Raw genomic sequence first — 8,435 nt, forward strand, 5'->3', positions numbered from 1 at the left:
AGGACAATCAGAACCACTGTGCCAAATTCCACTGCTTCCCATTAATAAGCTTGCAAGTTCAACACAGTAGTGTCAGGTTTAATACATCTACTGTACTCCTAGGAGTTCATTCAACCAGCAAACGCGAAGAGCTACTGCAGTGTATACTTAGTCTCTGGAGTTTGTTTTCTTTTGGAATTTGGATTGCTTTTCAATCCAATTTGACATAAACTATTTAGTTCTGACGAAAGCTTTGATCACTCAGGGCAGAGAAAAAACGCGTCCAGTGATCAAATTAGGGATTTGCAGGATGACTTGGCAATACAAATGTGTGCGCGCATGCACACACACACCAGCTGAAGAACGAGAATGGCAATTCTAAATCCATACTACTTGGAGGAGAAGTGACCACTCAGTATGCTAACTACAATGTAAAAGGAATCACAAAGTTTTCTTTTGATTATTTATTTCTATGGATAAGGATCTCATGACAGTATTTTCTGACTTCTTAGGCCTTTAAAAAAATAACAATACATTATAAGTTCACACTCAGGAAGAACTAAAGTAGATGGAATAGTAACTCCTGCCCATGTTGAGCAACCCAGGGACCCCAAACTGCACACTGGGACATCGTGAGCAATCATGCAAAGTATTCTTAATTTAACTAGCTGTGTTTGTAGTGCCATGACAGCAGGGTTTCCAGGTCCTCCCTCCCTCTCCACCAGCAGGAGGTTTTGGGGGCAGGGTTGGGTGTCCACGCATGACATGTTTATGTCACTGCCGGATTTACCCCCAGAAGTGGTGCATCGTGATGGAATGCTGCACCAATAAAACCCCAGTTTTGGAACTTTGATTGGTAAAACGTCCTGTCGCAATGCAGCACTTCCGCAATTGCCTGCCAATTACAGCAACCTAGAAACTCTACATGACAGTGTCAAATACAATATGAACTGGGAATGGAGCTGAAATATTAAAGCCCCAAATGGTCTGGGACCATCATATCTTCAGGACTGCCTCTCCCGATACACTCCCCAAAGAGCATTATGCTCAGCTGGGAACAACCTGCTGGTGGTCCCTGGCCCAAAAAGCATCTGGCTGTCCTTGACCAGCCTTCTCACCTCTGGCTCTGGCCTGCTGGAACTCTCTGTCAAATGAGACCAGGGCCCTGCGGGGCCTGGCTCAATTCCGCAGGGCCTGTAAAACAGAGATGTTTCACCAGGCTTAGGGTTGAGGGCAGCAATGGTTCCATCTTAGCTGGTCTCCCCACCCAACCCACCTATATTATTTTATTTCCTATCACATTCTTGTCCTGGTTGTCCCTTGCTGTTTTCCCTTTTCCTTTTTTCTCCACCCCCCTCCTCTGACCGGCTTATTTTATTTTATTTATTAATTATTTCCACTTACGACCCTGCTCTCCCCAGCCAAAAACTGGGCTCTGAGCGGCTTACCATTATTATGCAAGGTTTTAATAGAACTGAAGGTTTAAAAGATAATTTTAAGTATCATTTCTATGTAGTATTTTTTAAATTGTTGAATTTTGCTGTTAGCTGCCATGAGCCTGACCTTGGTCAGGAAAGGGCAGGATAGAAATAAAATTAATAAATTAATAAATTATAACAACAGCAATAACATTATTAAGTATTTAACAACTTGTTCCTAAATTTTCAAGGCACTTTGCATGTACTGGGTTGGATCCAATGTAGTTTTCCAATGAGCTGAAGGATTTCTACCCACTGAAAATGACTTTCTTATCTCACTTTTCCCACTGCAGCTCCAAATGCCCCCCAGTGCTGTTCCACAGAAATGCTCCATTGGTTTCATGCCATTATCTGGATAACCTTTCAATAGCCTTATGGGCACTTTATTATCCCCATATTATTTCTTCCATTACAGATGAGTTAGTAAGGCTGCCACTCAATGGTTATACAGTGAGAAGCTGTCTAGATTGATTTGAAGACCCCCATTTTGATTTCATTTCTCCCTTCTGAGAAAAAAGACTCATGAATAGTCATTTTTGCACAAGTTTCTCTTTCCTCGCACTAAAATTCCCCCCCACTAAAACAAATGCATTTGTCAATGTTCTTTTTTCCCATCAATTATATACAAAATGGCATTGAAATAGCCTACATGTATTAAAGATAATAAATGATGTAAAATGGAATTAAAAATGCTAGCAATGACAATGAAGTGAATTTAAACTAATGACATGACAATGTACCATCAGCTATTAGAACCAGTTGCTTCCAGTTCACTGTACATATTTCTAATCTCTATACTGCTCTCTTATATTAAAAAAAAAACTAGCAAGTTATTCCACCTTTAGAATGGACAAAATACACCTGAAAGAGTATGGGCGGAGTCCTGGATGAGACCAACACCTTCTTGGAATATACCAGTGCTAATGGTGGGGAATCAAACTTGCATACTGCTCTGATAGTTCCTGTCAACTATGTTGACACATGGAAGAATCGCTGAATGGGTCCCAGTGTTCAAGTGCTTTGATGACTGGAAAAGCTTTGAGTACCAGCCCTGTGGATGATCCCCGTTCATCTTTGAACTGCTAAAAGTTTCCTTAGGTCAGCGTAAGAAATTACAGCAAAGCCATTCAACAGTCCGTTTCACCGATCGGATCATGGGCTTACTTGGTCAACTAATTGAATCACAGGAAGTGCAAATTCAATACAAATGCTACCTTAAAAGATGCTGCTAACTCCACAGCACTAGGATGCTAATGGTGGCCAGTTTGCAAATGTTTGACATGAAGGAAACTGACATGCAAAACAAATTATATAATTTTAGGAATCTAGGGGGAAGAATGGCAAAAGATTCAGAGATAAAATGGAACCACTCTTTATAATCAGGCCCATACATTTCCAGGGTATGTGCACATTCCCATAAACATAACATTGTGGCTGAAGGATGGAGTTTCAGTGTTAATTCTAAATTTCCTTTCCTCGTGTGTTGTAGAAACTGAACCAGGCCATTAGCATGATTTTCATAACATTTTGAGTCATTCTATGATGCACTGAACGCAGTGAGGTCTGAATTTAGGGAATTGAAACCCTCTCCCCCCCAAACTTTGTTCTTATATTATGATTGTCAACAGGATGTGGGATAGTTCTATGTTGTCAAGATGCATTTCCATGTAATACATTCAAAGATTCCTCTTACACTCCCCATCCTCTGAGAAATGTTCGTAGCATTTGCCATGATTATTGGTTAGCAGTAAATAAAGGGGATTGTGGTGAAGTCTGCTCTTTCCCCGCCAGTGGTCTGTCTGCACCCTTCGGATGTGTTTTCTTTGGAGGTGATTATGAACTCGCAGCCAATGAGTAGCAGTTAATTTATCCCTTGAATCACAGTGTTTAGCCAACTGCTGTAAAGTTGGACAGCACTTCTCATTGCATGGAGTGTGGGATACTCTAGCCTTGCACTGAATGAAACAAAATATACTGACTAATCAAATTCAGTTATCAAAAGTCACACCAAACCCATTATAACTACAATGTGTAATTCAATTTACAATAGGTTAAGCTGTTGCTGAAATATCACATGGGCCAGTACTTGCTATCACTTTACGAAGTAAAATTAGAGCTGTTTCCCCCACAGAAATCCAAGATACTTTAAATATGATGTGGCAGATCTAGGTTCAGCCATGTATTTTTACTATATTACATTTGGGATACTCCCTTATCTACAGCCTGCGCAGAAGTTACAGTGGACACAATATAATCTGTGTGCGGTGTACACTTGATTTTTCTTTATATGTGGGTTGAGTTTTCATTCAATACACGTACAGCTGAATGTGTGATTGAAACCACACATTTACCCTGATAGTGGTCCCTGGTTTCATTTGAAAAGTGAACAGACATATACATGTAACGTGAACCGGGCTTGTGTTGAGAGGTATAAGGTTAGAACCAGAGACCAGAAGGATTATGGGTAACCAGGACTATTTAGGATTCACAGTCCTTTCTAGTAGGAGTTTTAACATTCATCCTTTTCATTGGCAGGCATTAAAAAGTCTGGATTATTTTAGCTAGATATTAAGATCAGCTTATTATCTTTGCTTGGTCAACAAAGTATTATCCAATGCTGCTTTAAAGCTTCTGGCTCCTCTACTCAGAAATTCTCAGCCTTTTGCTCCCTGGGACTCTTGCTCCGTTCCATTTCCCAGTTAGTTCTTTCTGATTGCTTAAATAGCCAGTTCTGCTACCTGCTTCTTTCTCTCTGTCTCACCCTACAAGAGAACCATATTATTTCCCCTTCTCCAATAAACTCAGATAACAAATGAGAGGGAGAGGGAATGTAGGTATGGTTCTTGCCTTATCACAAGTGGTACCTCCGTATGTTTTGGCCACACAACGATACCTCATTATTTGCTCCTTGTAGGAGATAGCTATGGACTAACCATTCCCTGGATTCTCAGGCTGTCAGATAAACAAAACTCAGATGTACCCACAAGGTTCTTCAACTGTAACAAGATAAATAAGTTACTGTTCTCTATAAATCCCACATCTCCCAGGATATGATGAAATTGTAGGCAGAAGCAAGTTCTGTAATTGGTAATCAGTTACATTGTGTAGTTCAGGAGCAAAAGTAAGAAATGCCAACTTTTAAATGGTATACCAGCCACTGCTATAAGAGTTCTGTGGCAATGATCTCTAAAGCTAAGGAAAATGGTAGTTCAAATCTATAGGATTAGGGGCACAACTCTGCCAGGGACTGCAGCTTGGGCAGCTACAAAACTTTTTAAAGTTTGGGCAGAAGTGTTGACTCTGCTTGGAGGTGAAAAGAGTCATACATGAACTGCCAGAAATCCATTCAATAGAAGCTAGATGATAGGAGAACCACTGTTCAGAAGTATCAAGAAGGCTAAATTCTAAGAAACAAATGAATATGGAATATTTTTCCTAACATAACCTTTGCCTTTATTTTAGTTGATACTGAAAGTACTTACAACATCTTGGCAATTTAGCAGGGCAGAGGAACCAGCATTCACATGCTCAAAAGTATCAATTATCCTGGCAAATTTACACTGCATTAGAAAATTCTTGGTGGGAAGAGAGAGACACGAGAGAAGGCTGACACATCTATTCTGTTACGGCCAGAAAAATATCGATGGTCCAGGTCTATAGTTATACCTGGAACAAAGCCAAGGAAGGGGTAATAATGAAAGACACATTGGAATTGTGCCCATTGTCTTCTGTAGGCTTATCATAAGGCTAGATTCTTGGACTGCACCATGTTATGCTCTATATGGCGCAGAGTCAAAATGGGAGAAGTTAAATTTTGGAATCAAGCTTGAGTTGGTGAAACATTTTAGGCTCCTTTAAAAAAAACAAAAAACCTTCCTCTTTTGTTTTGCATCAGAAGTTTTCGTTGGAGAAAATTTGACCCAGCCTTGCTATTTCCCTTTTCCTTCCTCTCTAGAATATGTAACACTTAAAACTAAGTGAGAGGGTTGTTCTAAAAGCCACAAACTAAATGCAAGCACGTTCCAAAACAACTCCTGGGGTGAATAGCCCACAATAAACAAATATTGTTTTTACTGGTGTTGTCTGGGTACTTGCACTGCTCTGTTGTTTTGTGCTGGCCAATGGCCGTAACAATAAAGGTAAATGTAAATGACCCACAAAACGTTTTCAGGATGTGTGTACACTTTCTCATTTATCCTCAAAATGACAGTTCGAAATCTTTTCCAAATGTGTGGGTGCATTCAATACCCTTTGGGTCAGCGAAAGAGGTTTGTACCTCATTGAAAAACAAAGGCAAAGAAACCATTGGTGCAATGGAAATGATACTTTAATAAGTTTTGTAACCCCAACGCCATTCACGTAAAGGGGAATCTTTCAGATTCTACTTCAGCGTCCCGTGCTGCATGAAGTGGCTTCATACCAACTCCAAACAGTTCCTTGTGCACTTCTAACACTACAGCGACTCCAATATTGTCCTTCGTCATCACTCTGTTCAACATGGCTTCTGATCCTTCTGAGTTTGCCATCGCCACTTGGTTGAACTCAGCCATGTGCTTCTGCACCAATATGAACTTTTCTGTTTGGAAGAATATTGCAAACTATCCACATGGTTCCATGCCTGCTCGGACATTTTGGCATGTGATTTTGGAGAAACAAATCCATCATATCCATGCTCTTTTAATGCTTGCAGAAAGAGGGTGATGTACTGTTCAGTTTCTACTTACTGAAGGCTAATGATATCTGCATGCCAGTTAATAATTTCTTCCAAGATTCCCTTTTTCCTGTACTCCCAGTTTAATGCCCAGGACGGGCTGTAGCCATAGAGCTGTCGGGTGGCATATTTATCACACAATACATTGTAAAACATGACGGTAAATGAAGCTGAGGACAGAATTTGTTCTTGTCCTTTTAATGTAATCCATGGCCTTGGAGGCAGCTGCTCTGGATGAACCGCTAGATCAGGGATGGGGAACGTCCGGCCTGGGGCCTTATGCGGCCCCCGAGGACATTTTCAGTGGCCCTCAGGAGCTCCAGGGCCCAGCCGTGGAGGCACAGCACAACGCAGCCCTCCCCGAGGGTGTTCCTGGGGCCGCGGTGCACTTTGGACCTCCTCTCGTCGACTGTTGGTCGGCGAGAGGAGGGGGAGGGATGCTTCCCCCAAGGCTGCCCCCTACAGTCATGGCATGCAGGAATGCCGTGGCACACTGTAAGCCCCTCTCGCCCCTGTCAAGCGGTGAGGGGGGGGAGAAGCCGGTGGCTACTGGCGGCGGAACATGCTCACGGGAGCTGATCGGGCTTGGAGGGCCTTTTGTGGACTCGGGGTGGGGGGGTGGAGTCTTGGGCCTGGTCGCGTGGGGCTGTGTGTGCTGCCATGTGTATGTGTGTGTTGGGGGAGGCGGGGAGCCTGGAGCCCGGTTGCGTGGGGCCAGATTGTGCGGGGGGGGGTGTGGGGGGGAAGGCTTTTCTCTCTTCCTCTTTTTCTGTCACTCTTTCTCCTTTTTCCCCCTCTCTTCCTCGTCTCTTTCTTTGTCTGTCTCCTTCCATCCTTTTCTCCCCCTCCATTTCTCTGTTTTCCTTCCTTCCTCCCAGCTTTCCCTGAGGATCGGCTGCGGGCTGCGCCCCCCTGGCGCCTCGTTTGCTCGGGGCCCACCACAGGCTGGGGAGGGAGCGGGGGTGCCCTCCAGGCCTTCTCTGCATGGCCTCCCCTATAGTTGCCAACCTCCAGGTGGTGGCTGGAGACCTTGAAACCCTAGCCTCTCCCCTCCCCCCACGCTGGGAGATCTACACCTGGTTATGGCCCCTGAATGATGTTATAAATGAGCAAATGGCCCTTGGCAGGAAAAAGGTTCCCCACTCCTGCGCTAGATTGTCAAGCATGTAGTTCAATAGTTTCTGTGTCCCATCTGGGTCCTGGTACAGGCTGAGAATATCTTGTGATAAAGGATTGCCTTTCAAACCTGGTGTTTGCAGCTGGAAGAGCCAAGTTCATAAGGAAAAACTTGTAACAAATTGTTTTTTTTATAAAAAAGCAATTCCCTGAGAGATGCCATGTTTCCTAGTTCTGCTGGTAAACGTCTGAGTTTGTTGAATGAAAGATCCAGGTAAACCAGATTATGAAGCTTGGCAATATGAGGCAGAATGCCAGTCAGATAGTTGTCACTGAGGTGTAGAGCAACCAAGTGCACTAGCAACCAAAGTGACATACTGAAGTTCTGCACTCTACCCGAGATTTCCAGTTCTGCCCAATGGGACTTCTTCCCATTGGCTACCTCCTCTACGGACATGATGTAAATTCTGTGAGGATCTGGAGGATCATATTTTTCCTTGGGCATCTCTGTTAGTTTTTGATCTGTTCCCTTTGCTTCGGTGACTGCTTTTAAAATAATTCAAAGGAGGAAAAAAAATCCTTAGCTGTAAATTACTTGACTCTTCCCCTATTATTCTCTCACTATTCATATGAAATAACTATATAAAAAAGAGTAAAATAATGAATTTAGTATTTACTCCTTAGAAACATGACATGACTTGCTAGTTCCGATAAAAAGAATAGGACTATAGTGTGCAAAAAAAGGGGAGATAACTATTTTAGTGTTTTATCACTAAAATGGAACTAGCAAACAAAAAAAAAACCAGGCGGGGGGCTGGTTAACCAGTATAAGATTTCCCACTGATTCCCACCCCCCTAGGTCAGTTTTAGACATCAGTGACCCAACTGAGCCACACTGATTCCCCTCCCCCTGGTGGAGGCTTCCCAACCCCATGGCCACCGTGCTGCCTCGGCTCTCCTCCTACCACCACCACCCAGAGCCTTGCCTTCTCCTGCTGCTCCTCTCCCCAGCTTATGCCACCCACCTTGGGGGCATGGGGGTGTGGGGAAAGAAACCCAAAGTTACATCTATGCACACAAATGGCAGTGATTTGCTTCGATGGATGCTGGTCATGCTGCATACCTGTTCTCTCTAGTATCAGAGGAGCATG

At 43.2% G+C, this 8,435-nt stretch overlaps 1 pseudogene; it reads right to left on the reverse strand.

Annotated features, from left to right (window-relative positions):
• Window positions 1–5,812: 5,812 nt before the first annotated feature.
• On the reverse strand, window positions 5,813–7,795 carry LOC130484182 (CCR4-NOT transcription complex subunit 6-like; annotated as a pseudogene).
• Between the last annotated feature and the right edge of the window lie 640 nt (window positions 7,796–8,435).

This window comes from Euleptes europaea, chromosome 11, assembly GCF_029931775.1.
Source record: "Euleptes europaea isolate rEulEur1 chromosome 11, rEulEur1.hap1, whole genome shotgun sequence".
Lineage (NCBI taxonomy): Eukaryota > Metazoa > Chordata > Lepidosauria > Squamata > Sphaerodactylidae > Euleptes > Euleptes europaea.